Source organism: Gopherus flavomarginatus, chromosome 12, assembly GCF_025201925.1.
Source record: "Gopherus flavomarginatus isolate rGopFla2 chromosome 12, rGopFla2.mat.asm, whole genome shotgun sequence".
Lineage (NCBI taxonomy): Eukaryota > Metazoa > Chordata > Testudines > Testudinidae > Gopherus > Gopherus flavomarginatus.
Genome location: NC_066628.1, coordinates 2,388,971 through 2,403,287, shown reverse-complemented (window position 1 = coordinate 2,403,287; position 14,317 = coordinate 2,388,971).

Below are 14,317 nucleotides of genomic sequence, written 5' to 3'. Positions count from 1 at the left end.
ATTTGGTTGGTTAATTAACGAATGTACACAGTTTTCTACATGTTCAATTGCATTAATAATAGTTTTTGTATTATTAATAATTTGTCCTCAAGTGTTCCCTTTCGTGGATGTCAAACAGATGGTTAAGGGTTAATGTCTCTTTTACCTGTAAAGGGTTAAGAAGCTCAGTGAACCTGGCTGACACCTGACCAGAGGACCAGAGGACCAATCGGGGGACAAGATACTTTCAGATCTCGGTGGAGGGAAGGCTCCCTTTGTGCTGTTTGTTTTATTGGTTGTTCACTCTTGGGACTGAGAGGAACGGGACATCATTCCAGGTTCTCCAATCTTTCTGGATCAGTCTTTCATGTTTCCAAATAGTAAGTAATAGCAGGCAAGGCGGATTCGTCTTATGTTTGTTTTCTCAACTGGTAAATGTGTCTTTTTGCTGGAAGGATTTTTACCTCTGTTTGCTGTAACTTTGAATCTCAGGCTGGGGGTGAGGGGAGTCCCTCTAGTCTATATGAATCTGAGTACCCTGTAAAGCATTTTCCATCCTGATTTTACAGAGATGATTTTTACCTTTTCTTTCTTTAATTAAAAGCTAACTTTTTAAGAACCTGATTGATTTTTCCTTGTTTTAGAATCCAAGGGATTGAGTCTAAACTCACCAGGGATTGGTGGGGAGAAAGGAGGGGAGACGGTTAATTCCTCTTTGTTTTAAGATCCAAGGAGTTTGGATCTGTGTAGCCTCTCAGGGCAACCCAGGGAGGAAAGAGGGGGGGAAAAAGAGGGGGATGGTTAATTTCTCCTTGTTTTAAGACCCAAGGGGTTTGGGTCTTGGGTTCCCCAGGGAAGGTTTTGGGGGAACAGAAGTGTGCCAGACACAGACTTCTGGCTGGTGGCAGTGCACCAAATTTAAGCTAGTAATTAAGCTTAAAAGTGATCATGCAGGTCCCCATTTTTTGGACGCTAAAGTTCAAAGGGGGGAAAAAGCCTTGACAGTGGAGAATGAATGTTTTGTAAAATTGAGCCCAATTGTTGTTGAACCCCTGTTCGGGTTCTCATAAGTTCGCAATATCGGCACAGGTCCAAATTAGCATTCCACTCCCAGAAAGGCCAGCTCCGGAGCCAGTGTCCTGGAGGAGGCTTCTTTTCTATGTGGTCCTCTGACCCCCATGGGCTGGTTTCCAGTCCTCCGCAACGTTACTCTAAACAGACTTTCTAATAGTCTGAAATCAGCCTCATAGAACCTTTGAAACTTCAGGGACATAACTGCTCTGGAGAGTCACTGTCTGACAGCTTAAGTAACACAAGTACATGCAAAAACTAGATCTCAGAATACAGAACTTCTTTTAGGGGTCCAAACGCGAGTTATCAGGTTCAGGCTCTTGATGGGTTAACAGTGTGGCTAACTTTCCATTCCCTGGGGATCTGCTCAGTTAAAATTTAAACCCTTTTCCAGCTAACCCTGGCCCTTCCACGTAGCACAGGAATAGTGACCATCATCTTGGTGATAAACACATGGGAAAATTAATGGACTGGTAGTTAAATTTCCCCAAAATCCAATTCCTCCTGGATATAGCATTGCCCATAACACACGCCCACCTAGAACAATAAAAGGATTCGATACTTACAAAAAGAAAACAAATGTTTTTGTTGAAAGAAATTAGTTCCCTTGTTTTGTGTTTTGCAATAAAATCAGATATGCCAAAAATCATTATGTAACGTATGTTAAACAACTCACAGCTAAGACAGAGATGGCCACCACTGTTATACCATTCTCCTCGAAAATGAAACAGAACGATTATAAATTGCAGGTTATTTTACCACAGCCAGGGCATGGAGGTCTGAAATCACGATCAACTTGGTACCTAAAAGTAAAATCTCACTGATAATAAGACACAATAACTGATTAGTTAAAACAATCAAAACATTTGAACCCGACAAGTTCTGTGACTGGTAATTTAGCCAGTGCAAATGCTTAAACGATTTAACACTTTAATTTATCTAAGGACTTTACTTTTGTTCTTTTTTTTTTAAAAACTTCACCTCCCTCGCACCATACTTCACAGGTTAGCAGGCTGGTGAGTAGTTTTTATCCTATTTTTCCTTACAAATTTACCTTTTCCATTCACATCAGGCAGAGCCTGTTAAGGAGATTTTAGCCCCTATAAATTACTACTATACTTAAAGAGTATTAAATTGGATGCCTCTGTATGATAAAGACAATTTGAAATAAAGATTTTAACAAGAATTTATGGGAAACCATGTGATTTTATGAAACCAAATTTAGCTAAAAACTATGTGGTTTGTCTGTTTTGCTTTTACAGGCACCGGGTTCCCAGAAGAGCCACTTCCTTTCTTGTTACCCTTTTTGTAAAACATTAGCAACTGGCCAAAGAGTTATAGTGACTTATCACTGGTTCCTAGCCACTTATTGGTGGATGATTACACAACAATTAAAAATACAGAGTTAATATCTTTAACTTTACATTGACTTGATAAATAAGACCTGTACAGTTATTTAACTTTTTAATGATTAAGACAAACAGATTCTTAATGGAATCTGCTAAGAGACATATTGTTTCACATATTTTGCATAAATCTTTACCTTTATTATAGTTGCTTAATCACTTCCTTTGGCCTGCCAAACTGCAGAAGTGGGCCAATGTTTTTAGCTATGCTGAGGGTGACCATAAGGCCAGTTTTGGCCAGGACAGTCCTTCTTAAGCCCTGTCCCAGACATCCTGACTTTTTTGGCAAAACTTCGCATTTGTCCTATTTGCTCTTCCCAACTGATGATCAGTTGGCAAAACCAGATGGGACAAATGCCCTGTTTTTAAAAAAAAAGTGGGGCACATCTCCTCCCAGCGGGGTGTGGAGGAACGTTTGGGGGGCCGAGCAGCAGTGCCAGCCCCGTATGGGGGAGGATCTCAGGTGAGACCTGCATGAGGGTGGGGCTCCGGCAAGTCCCATGCAGCATCCTGTTTTCACTTTGAGAAATATTGTCACTCAAGCTATAAGAGTCAGTTTGCTGGGACTCAAGGGAGTATTTGTAGTGACTAGTTGTTTGAAACTGACCTCAATTATTTGAATCACGTGTCTATACAGTTTTCGTCACTACAAGCTGCACAGGATAGGGTGGCCTATACTGGATCATACCACGGTTCTGTTCCTTGTCCTACAGTTCCCCTAGACCAGCCTCAGACACATCCACTCCCTGTTTGGTACCATCTAATCCAGCCCCGTCTGTAGGGTTTTCAAAGTTTGCACAAATGTGCCTTTCAGTTCCTGAAACTCTCTCTGTCGCTCAGGACACATTGATTGCAGCCCGGTTACAATACTTCAGTTTCATTTGGCTATTTTCTTCCGAACAGGTCTTAACAGCCTTGGAGGCTAGAATCATAGAATATCAGTGTCATAAACAGATAAGAAAAGTTAATAGAACAGAAGTGCTTCATATCTCTTTGCCTGGAAAGGGTTAACAAGAACAGTGAGCCTGGCTGTCACCTGACCAGAGGACCAATCAGAGGACAGGATACTTTCAAATCCTGAGGGAGGGAAGTTTTTGTGCTGTGCTGTTAGTTTTGGTTGTTCACTCTGGGGGCTCAGAGGGATCAGACGTGCAACCTGGTTTTTCTCCAATCTCCCTGATACAGGTTCTTATAGATCCAAAATAGTGAGTACTAGGTAGATAAGGCGAGTTAGGCTTATGTTTGTTTTCTTTATTTGCAAATGTGTATTTGGCTGGGAGGAGTTCAAATTTATATTTTGCTGAAAGGATTTTAATTTGTACTTGTATACTTAGGCTGGGAGGGTGTTCCCAGTGTCTGTAGCTGAAAGACCCTGTACCTATTCCATCTTAAATTTACAAAGATAATTTTTACTGTTTTTCTCTCTTTAATTAAAAGTTTCTTGTTTAAGAACCTGATTGTTTTTTTATTCTGGTGAGACCCCAGGGGACTGGGTCTGGATTCACCAGGGAATTGGTGGGGAGAAAGGAGGGAAGGGGGAGAGAGAGGCTAATTTCTCTGTGTCAGGATTACTGTCTCTCTCAGGAAGAGTCTGGGAGGGGGAAAGAGAAGGAGGGGGAAGGTGGATTTTCCTCTCTGTTTTGTGATTCAAGGAGTTCGAATCACAGTGATCTTCCAGGGTAGCCCAGGGAGGGGAAGCCTGGGAGAGGCAACGGTGAGGGAAAGGGTTTACTTTCCTTATGTTAAGATCCAGAGGGTCTGGGTCTTGGGGTCCCCGGGCAAGGTTTTGGGGGGACCAGAGTGTACCAGGCACTGAAATTCCTGGTTGGTGGCAGCACTACAGGTTCTAAGCTGGTAATTGAGCTTAGAGGAATTCATGCTGGTACCCCATCTTTTGGATGCTAAGGTTCAGAGTAGGGGTTTACACCATGACATGGTGTGCAGCGTGTGGGATAGATAGATAGATAGATAAAGATAGAATCCAAAAGCCAGTGAGGTTTTTATTTCTCTCCCTGCTAGCTATCTGCAGGCAGACTGAGAGGTTTGGGTTTAGAAGCAAAAGCCAGTAGGATTTTTTCTCTCTTTTCCTGCTAGCTGTGGGTAAAGCAGGCTAGGGGAGATTGCTTTTTAAGAACAAAGGTCTGCAAGTTTTTTGGTCTCTCGCTTCTGAGTACTCTGAAGGCAGAGGCACTAGGGTTTAACAAGGATCTTTGTTAAACAAAGGAACTCCAGTTGTGAGTCACCATACATCAGCAAAACACATTTGCAAATGAATGGGTTTTTTTCCTTTCTAACTCTGTCAGGAATAGCTAGGTAGAAGGAGTTAAAAAAAATGGAGCAGGCAGCAGAGGAACAGTAATTCAGACAGTAAACCAGCAGAGGGCACCCCAACACAAGAAAGCATGAACCATGACTACCAACGATGCCCTGAAACAGGAGCGAGCAAGACTGGGGGCAGAGGAACAAATCAAAGACGCAGAGCACAAACGAGATATGGAAAAAAAATATAAGAACTAGAAATAAAACAAACAAAAAGAGATGGAGCTAAGAGAAAGGGAAAGAGAGGCAGCCTACAGAAGAGAGCAAGCAGCCAAAGATGCAGACCACCAAAGACAGCTGGAACTCCAGAGGGAGACCTACCAGCAGGCCCTGGAATTAGAAAAGGCTAAGCAACAGAACCCAGCCAATCCTAACAACCCTTCGCCAATAATTGTTCCGCAGCACAAGAAATTTCCCACCTACAAGGCAGATGATGACACTGAGGCCTTCTTAGAAAATTTTGAAAGAGCCTGTCTTGGGTACAGCATCTCTGAAGACCAGTACACGGTAGAATTGAGGCCACTGCTCAGTGGACCCTTAGCAGAGGTGGCGGCTGAAATGCCTAAGGAGAAAATGAACGATTATAAATTTTTTCAAACCAAGGCCAGATACACAATGTGGATAACACCTGAACATGCCCATCGGCGGTTCAGAGCCCTAAAATGGAAACCAGATGTGTCATTCCCCCGACACGCCTACCACATTGCAAAGAATTATGAAGCCTGGATATCAGGAACAAAGGTTAACAATCTGGACGAGCTGCACCTCCTGATACAAATGGAGCAGTTCTTAGAGGGTGTTCCTGAAGAAATAGAAAGGTACATCCTAGATGGGAAACCCAAAACGGTAACTGAGGTGGGGGAGATTGCAGCCAAATGGATGGAAGTGGCAGAAAAGGAAAGAGCTACTATCAAGGGGAGCGACTACCCCAGGGGGCACACCAACAATAAACCCTGTCACCGAGGGCAACCCAGGACCCCACCTACAACCCAAGGAAAGCCGCAAACGCCCTATTCTCTCCTCACCAATCTCCAGTAGCCCACCTCGGCCCAGTGACCAGTCAGCTGGGCGATGCTTCAAGTGTAATGAACTGGGACATATCAAGGCCAACTGCCCCAAGAACCCCAACCGAGGGCAGTTCCTTATATCTCTGTCACTCCACAGATCCCCAGGCCCAGATGCCTCTCAAATACCCTCGGAGCGAAGGGAAATTTTGAGAGTGGGCGGAAAGAAGATTATCTCGTGGAGAGACATGGGGGCACAAGTGTCAGCTATCCACCAATCCTTAGTGGACCCCAAATTCATCATCCCAAAGGCCCAAGTGACAATTTACCCCTTCATGTCACAAGCGGTAAACTTGCCTACAGCTAAACTGCCTGTCCAGTACAAAGGCTGGTCAGGAATGTGGACTTTTGCAGTCTATAACAATTATCACATCCCCATGCTACTGGGGGAAGACTTGGCCAACCAGGTAAAGTGGGCCAAGAGGGTGGGAATGGTTACATGCAGCCAAGCCAGGCAAGCTTCCAGACCCATCCCAGTTCCTGAACCGTCCACAGAGGCCCCGTCTGTGTTGGCAGAGACCCAGACAAAGGTAGTGGACCCGGATTCCCTGCCAACGACTGCAACAGCCACAGTACTTCTAGTCCCAGGCCCGGACCTGGAAAGGCAACCAGCACGAGAACCACTGCCAGCACTGATGCCAGCGCTTGCAAACGCATCTTCAACCCCAACGCCAGAGGGCGCCAGCGAGCCTGAACTGGCAGAAGCAACAGACAACCAGACCCAAGAGGCTCAGCCAGAGCCTGAAATACCACCTGGTGCACCAGCGGAGAGCGGCTCACCAGCCACGAAAACAACCACAGCACCTACATCGCTTCCCGAAGGACCAAGCCGAAGTCCACAGTCTGAGGAGGAACTAGTGTCTCCAGCCTCCAGGAAACAGTTCCAGACTGAGCAGGAAGCAGATGACAGCCTTCAGAAAGCTTGGGCGGCGGCACAGAGCACCCCACCGCCTCTCAGCTCTTCTAATCGATCCCGGTTTGTTATAGAACAAGGGCTTTTATATAAGGAGACTCTTTCTGGTGGACACCGGGAAGACTGGCATCCACAAAAACAGTTGGTGGTTCCAACTAAGTACCAGGGGAAGCTCTTAAGCTTGGCCCATGATCATCCCAGTGGCCATGCTGGGGTGAACAGAACCAAAGACCGGTTGTGGAAGTCCTTCCACTGGGAGGGGATGGGCAAGGATGTTGCCAAGTATGTCCAGTCTTGTGAGGTATGCCAAAGAGTGGGAAAGCCCCAAGACCAGGTCAAGGCCCCTCTCCAACCACTCCCCATAATAGAAGTCCCATTTCAGCAAGTAGCTGTGGATATTCTGGGTCCTTTCCCAAAAGAGACCCCCAGAGGAAAGCAGTACGTACTGACTTTCATGGACTTTACTACCCGATGGCCAGAAGCAGTAGCTCTAGGCAACACCAGGGCTAACACTGTGTACCTGGCCGTAACAGACATTTTTGCCAGGGTAGGTTGGCTCTCCAACATCCTTACAGATTCAGGGACTAATTTCCTGGCAGGGACCATGAAAGAACTGTGGGAAACTCATGGGGTGAATCACTTAGTTGCCACCCCGTACCACCATCAAACCAATGGCCTGGTGGAAAGGTTTAATGGAACTTTGGGAGCCATGATACGTAAATTCGTGAATGAACATTCCAATGACTGGGATCTAGTGTTGCAGCAGTTGCTCTTTGCTTACAGGGCTGTACCACATCCCAATTTAGGGTTCTCACCATTTGAGCTTGTGTATGGCCACGAGGTTAAAGGGCCATTACAGTTGGTGAAGCAGCAATGGGAGGGGTTTACGCCTTCTCCAGGGACTAATATTCTGGACTTTGTAAGCAATCTACAAAGCACCCTCTGACACTCTTTAGCCATTGCTAAAGAAAACCTAAAGGATGCTCAAAAAGAGCAAAAGGCCTGGTATGATAAACATACCAGAGAGCGTTCCTTCAAGGTAGGAGACCAGGTTATGGTCTTGAAGGCGCAACAGGCCCATAAAATGGAAGCATCATGAGAAGGGCCATTCACGGTCCAAGAGCGCCTAGGAGCTGTTAACTACCTCATAGCATTTCCCAATTCCTCCCTAAATCCCCGAGTGTACCACGTTAATTCTCTCAAGCCCTTTTATTACAGAGACTTACAGTTTGTCAGTTCACAGCCCAGGGAGGAGATGACGCTGTGTGGCCTGACGGTGTCTACGATAAAGGGAAAAGTAACGGTGGTGTGGGAGAGGTGACCCTCTCCACAACCAGGAAAGGTCTGCAGTGGCAGCAGATCAAGAAGTTGATGCACTCTCCTGTGAAAGTTCCCTAAAATCAACTGGTTAAAAATTGTCCTTACAATGTGAAAAATCTTGTAGTTTTACTTAATTAGTGGCATATGTAAGGATGCAGGTGTTTATTGATCTGTTTATTTTAAAGTTCTAGGGAGAAATCACTGCCAGTGTACTTCCACACTGTCAGCGATTTGGGGGGCGTGTCATAAACAGATAAGAAAAGTTAATAGAACAGAAGTGCTTCATATCTCTTTGCCTGGAAAGGGTTAACAAGAACAGTGAGCCTGGCTGTCACCTTACCAGAGGACCAATCAGAGGACAGGATACTTTCAAATCTTGAGGGAGGGAAGTTTTTGTGCTGTGCTGTTAGTTTTGATTGTTGTTCTCTCTGGGGGCTCAGAGGGACCAGACGTGCAACCTGGTTTTTCTCCAGTCTCCCTGATACAGGTTCTTATAGATCCAAAATAGTGAGTATTAGGTAGTTAAAGCGAGTTAGGCTTACGTTTGTTTTCTTTATTTGCAAATGTGTATTTGGCTGGGAGGAGTTCAAATTTATATTTTGCTGAAAGGATTTTAATTTGTACTTGTATACTTAGGCTGGGAGGGTGTTCCCAGTGTCTGTAGCTGAAAGACCCTGTACCTATTCCATCTTAAATTTACAAGATCATTTTTACTGTTTTTCTCTCTTTAATTAAAAGTTTCTTGTTTAAGAACCTGATTGTTTTTTTTATTCTGGTGAGATCCCAGGGGACGGGGTCTGGATTCACCAGGGAATTGGTGGGGAGAAAGGAGGGAAGGGGGAGAGAAAGGCTAATTTCTCTGTGTGTCAGGATTACTGTCTCTCTCAGGAAGAGTCTGGGAGGGGGAAAGAGAAGGAGGAGGGAAGGTGGATTTTCCTCTCTGTTTTGTGATTCAAGGAGTTTGAATCACAGTGATCTTCCAGGGTAACCCAGGGACGGGAAGTCTGGGAGAGGCAACGGTGGGGGAAAGGGTTTACTTTCCTTGTGTTAAGATCCAGAGGGTCTGGGTCTTGGGGTTCCCGGGCAAGGTTTTGGGGGGACCAGAGTGTACCAGGCACTGAAATTCCTGGTTGGTGGCAGCGCTACAGGTTCTAAGCTGGTAATTGAGCTTAGAGGAATTCATGCTGGTACCCCATCTTTTGGATGCTAAGGTTCAGAGTGGGGGTTTATACCATGACAATCAGGGTTGGAAGGAACCTCAGGAGGTATCTAGTCCCACCCCCTGCTCAAAGCAGGGCCAATCCCCAGATTTTTGCCCCAGATCCCTAAATGATCCCCTCAAGGATTGAACTCACAACCCTGGGTTTAGAAGGCCAACACTCAAACCATTCTAAAACCAGTGGGACATGGCAGACTTCAGTAAATCTATTCATCCCACTTGTTCCATCTAAAAGGAAACAAACAAGATAAGCATGCAAGGAGGGTGTGTGTTCACAAATCTTATTCTGGAGTTCAGGAAAAGAAAGTTGTCCCAGCCATAAAGGACAGCTGTTATCTTGTTACTTTTAGAACAAACTCTTTCTCTGGATGTTTTTCCACAGTTATCACAGACCTTGCAAACTGGCATGCCTGTTTCAATTAGCACAAACTCAGCAAGCTGAGAGACATTCTTTCTAATGGGCAGGCCAAATTCTGGAATCATTCTTTCTTACATTTGTCACAACATAAATGTATTAATTATTACTTTTAATCCAACATACGAGGGGTCACTGAGATCAGAATCCGGCCTGGATCAGATGCCAGACTGACGCTTGTGTCACGAGCTAAAAATTCAGCCCTCAGCTCGTCACTAAAGATGTATACAAAAATCCCCTCCCAATGATGCTGGTTTGTTCTCCAATTGCCAAATATTGACAGCAAATCTCTTTGTGGTTCCCCCCTTTTCCCCTCTTGCTAGTGACTGACAGAAAATCCCTTCCATTTGGGAGGGAAGCCGCTGCCCTGAGTCACGGCCCCAGAGGCTGAGGAAGTTAATCTAGCCAATGATCTACTCTCTCCTCCTGGTCTATGACTGGTTCACGGGGGCTGTAAGCGAGACTCGCCGGGGCTCGACCCTCCCGGATGAGGAGGGGAGCCACACCGGCCTCAACTTGTCCTCTGCGGGTCTCGGTTCTCGGACTGTCGCCCACTGCGTGGGTAGTCGGTCCCTGTGGATAGGACCAGGCAGTGGAAAAGTCAAAGGGACCCAGCCCTTGGTGCGAGCGGTGCACCAAACACAGTTCTAACAGCTCTGGCCTTTGGAGCAGGGCAGAGCAGTGGCAAAGTCACAGGGGCCCAGCCCTTGATTCGGGCAGGGCACCAAACACAGCTCAGTTAGCTCTGGCCTTTGGAGCAGGGCAGATCAGTGACACTAGGCAGGAAGAGGGGGAGTCTGCCACCCGGTTACGGGTGGCAGGGGGAACGCAGGCCCTCCCACTCCACTGCATTCCAGCCCAGGGCCCTAGCAGCGGCGGACGCTGCTAGCGGCGGTCAGTGGGGAGGTCCTGACCGAAACATACTGACATGGGTATCGGGAGGTCTGCAGCCTGACTCGGGTCGGCTGCTCCCAGGCTACTTGCAGTATCCCCCTCCGAGCCTACCTGGCTCATGGGATTATCATCAGGGACGTCCCACCACATTGGCTCCTCACGGCCAGGGCTGGGCGGCAGGTCCGGCAGCTCCTCTGGGAAGTCCGGCCAGTCCTGTTCCGGGGGGTCCTCGGGCCACAGCGGGCGCGGGGCCGCTCCTCGGGGCCGCAGCGGGCACGGGGCGGGGCCGCTCCTCGGGGCCGCAGCGGGCACGGGGCGGGGCCGCTCCGGCCGCTCCTCGGCGGCATAGCGGGCGCGGGGCGGCTCCGGCCGCTCCTCGGGGCCGCAGCGGGCGTGGGGTGGGGCGGCTCCAGCGGCTCCTCGGGGCCGCAGCGGCCGCGGGGCGGCTCCGGCCGCTCCTCGGGGCCGCAGCGGCCGCGGGGCGGCTCCGGCCGCTCCTCGGCGCCGCAGCGGCCGCGGGGCGGCTCCGGCCGCTCCTCGGCGCCGCAGTGGGCGCGGGGCGGGGCGGCTCCGGCCGCTCCTCGGGGCCGCAGCGGGCGCGGGGCGGGGCGGCTCCGGCCGCTCCTCGGCGCCGCAGCGGGCGCGGGGCGGCTCCGGCCGCTCCTCGGGGCCGCAGCGGGCGCGGGGCGGCTCCGGCCGCTCCTCGGGGCCGCAGCGGGCGCGGGGCGGCTCCGGCCGCTCCTCGGGGCCGCAGCGGGCGCGGGGCGGCTCCGGCCGCTCCTCGGCGCCGCAGCGGGCGCGGGGCGGCTCCGGCCGCTCCTCGGCGCCGCAGCGGGCGCGGGGCGGGGCGGCTCCGGCCGCTCCTCGGGGCCGCAGCGGGCGCGGGGCGGGGCGGCTCCGGCCGCTCCTCGGCGCCGCAGCGGGCGCGGGGCGGGGCGGCTCCGGCCGCTCCTCGGCGCCGCAGCGGGCGCGGGGCGGGGCGGCTCCGGCCGCTCCTCGGCGCCGCAGCGGGCGCGGGGCGGCTCCGGCCGCTCCTCGGCGCCGCAGCGGGCGCGGGGCGGCTCCGGCCGCTCCTCGGCGCCGCAGCGGGCGCGAGGCGGGGCGGCTCCGGCCGCTCCTCGGGGCCGCAGCGGCCGCGGGGCGGCTCCGGCCGCTCCTCGGCGCCGCAGCGGGCGCGGGGCGGGGCAGCTCCGGCCGCTCCTCGGCGCCGCAGCGGGCGCGGGGCGGGGCGGCTCCGGCCGCTCCTCGGCGCCGCAGCGGGCGCGGGGCGGCTCCGGCCGCTCCTCGGCGCCGCAGCGGGCGCGGGGCGGCTCCGGCCGCTCCTCGGCGCCGCAGCGGGCGCGGGGCGGCTCCGGCCGCTCCTCGGCGCCGCAGCGGGCGCGGGGCGGGGCGGCTCCGGCCGCTCCTCGGCGCCGCAGCGGGCGCGGGGCGGGGCGGCTCCGGCCGCTCCTCGGCGCCGCAGCGGGCGCGGGGCGGGGCGGCTCCGGCCGCTCCTCGGCGCCGCAGCGGGCGCGGGGCGGGGCCGCTCCTCGGCGCCGCAGCGGGCGCGGGGCGGGGCCGCTCCTCGGCGCCGCAGCGGGCGCGGGGCGGGGCCGCTCCGGCCGCTCCTCGGCACCGCAGCGGGCTCGGGGCGGCTCCGGCCGCTCCTCGGCGCCGCAGCGGGCGCGGGGCGGCTCCGGCCGCTCCTCGGCGGCATAGCGGGCGCGGGGCGGCTCCGGCCGCTCCTCGGGGCCGCAGCGGGCGCGGGGCGGGGCGGCTCCGGCCGCTCCTCGGGGCCGCAGCGGGCGCGGGGCGGGGCGGCTCCGGCCGCTCCTCGGGGCCGCAGCGGGCGCGGGGCGGGGCAGCTCCAGCCGCTCCTCGGGGCCGCAGCGGGCGCGGGGCAGCTCCAGCCGCTCCTCGGGGCCGCAGCGGGCACAGGGTGGGGCGGCTCCAGCGGCTCCTCGGCGTAGCGGGCGCGGGGCGGGGCGGCTCCGGCCGCTCCTCGGGGCCGCAGCGGGGGCGGGGCGGCTCCGGACGCTCCTCGGCGTAGCGAGGAGGTTCTGGCCAGTCCGGACACCGGCCTGCGGCCTCAGCAGCTTCCCAGTCAGGAGCTCCCGCGGACAGGTCTGCTCCTGACGGTGGCTGGGCTCCAACTGAGGGCTGAGGGCCGGCTTTTATTCTTCCGGGTCGCCGCTTGACCCTCTGGGGGGCGGGACTTCCGCTTCAAGGCCCCGCCCCTAGGGATGATTGATGGGGCTCGACCCTCCCGGATGAGGAGGGGAGTCACACCGCCTCGTTACAGGGCACATAGCCCGGCCTCAGTTTACGCTGCCCCAGCTGTCAAACATCAGCCCCTCCCAACATCCATGGACATTTCTGGCTCCATCCTCTACTCCCTTCCCTATTAAAGGGATACTGTCCCAGCCTCCCTGCTGCCCAGGGGAAAGGCAGGCTGAGAGAGGGGAATGGGGGGTCATCACTTCTGAGTGCATGGAGCACTGGACTGAGCCTCGAGTGACCAGGGTTCCCTTCCTGTCTGCACCCTGTGGGGTGACCTTTGTTCAAGTCACCTCTCCTGCCTCAGTTTCCCTATCTGTAAACTGAAGATAACAATCCTGATTGTCCTTCGTGACGTGCTCTGAGATCTATGGATAAAAAGTTATTAGTCAGCAGACACTCCACTGTGACAGCTGGAGCCCTCCCCCGGCCATGGGGTGGACAGTGGGGTATGAGTGACTGAGCCGGGCTGCCCCATGTTGGGCACCTGGGATGTAATTTGACTAATGAAGTTGTGGCCTGGTTAAAACCCATCCCCCGTGTCCTTGGCGAACACACCTATTGCTCCCCTGTCTTCGGGACCAGCCTGTGTCTGAATGCTCAGTGATAACGTCGTGTGACGGAGCAGGATTCCAGCTAGAAGGTTTCTGCTTTTCTCTGGCTTCTTGGCTCATTTGCTGTGAACAGTGAAAGGGAAAGGGAAAATTGTCCCAGCGGGGGCGGGTCTGAAGCCTTCAGCCCACTGCACGCTGGACCAGCTGGAAGAAGTGGGAAAGTTTCGCTGCCGGCTGCCCCCAGTAAGTGGCACTGATGTTTCTCACATTTTCCTCTCTCCTGGCTTTTGCGCCGGTTCCCTGCGAAGTCCCAGGACTGGCGCAGGGGTTAAACCCACGAAGGGCCCTTCTGATGATCTCGCCTGCACAGCACAGGGCGGGAAACTCTCCCCCCGGGATCCCGGCATGCAGCCCGTCTTTAGGAGGATGCTTTAGACAGGCCAGAGCTGTAAACACACTGTTTGATTTCTGGGAGCATAGATGGAGCCCCCTTCCTCCCCCGTTTCCTGCGGCTGGCACTGCCACCTCCAAAGCAGGGCCTGCCTCCCAGGCAGGAACCACCTTTTCCACTCTGTGGGGCCACGTGGGGCTGCAAGGTCACATGCCACTGCCCCCCTCCTCCCCCCACTTCTGTGACCGCAGGGCTGCGCAGCCCGGCTGAAAAGAGAAGCTGCTGCTCAGCAACCTGGACTTTGCAGCTGGACACCCCCTCTGGGTCCTAGTCCTGCTCTTTCCGCGTCCCGGGGGCCAGCCTTCATTTTGTGCAACAGTCAGTGCCCGCGCTGGGGTGGAGGAAAGAGGCAGTGGGGAAGGAAGGGAGTGGGATGGTGAGGAGATGGAGCAGTGGGGATGGGGAAGGGGATGGGGGCGCCCAGGATGCAGATCCCCTTGGCAGCAGCTGGGGCTC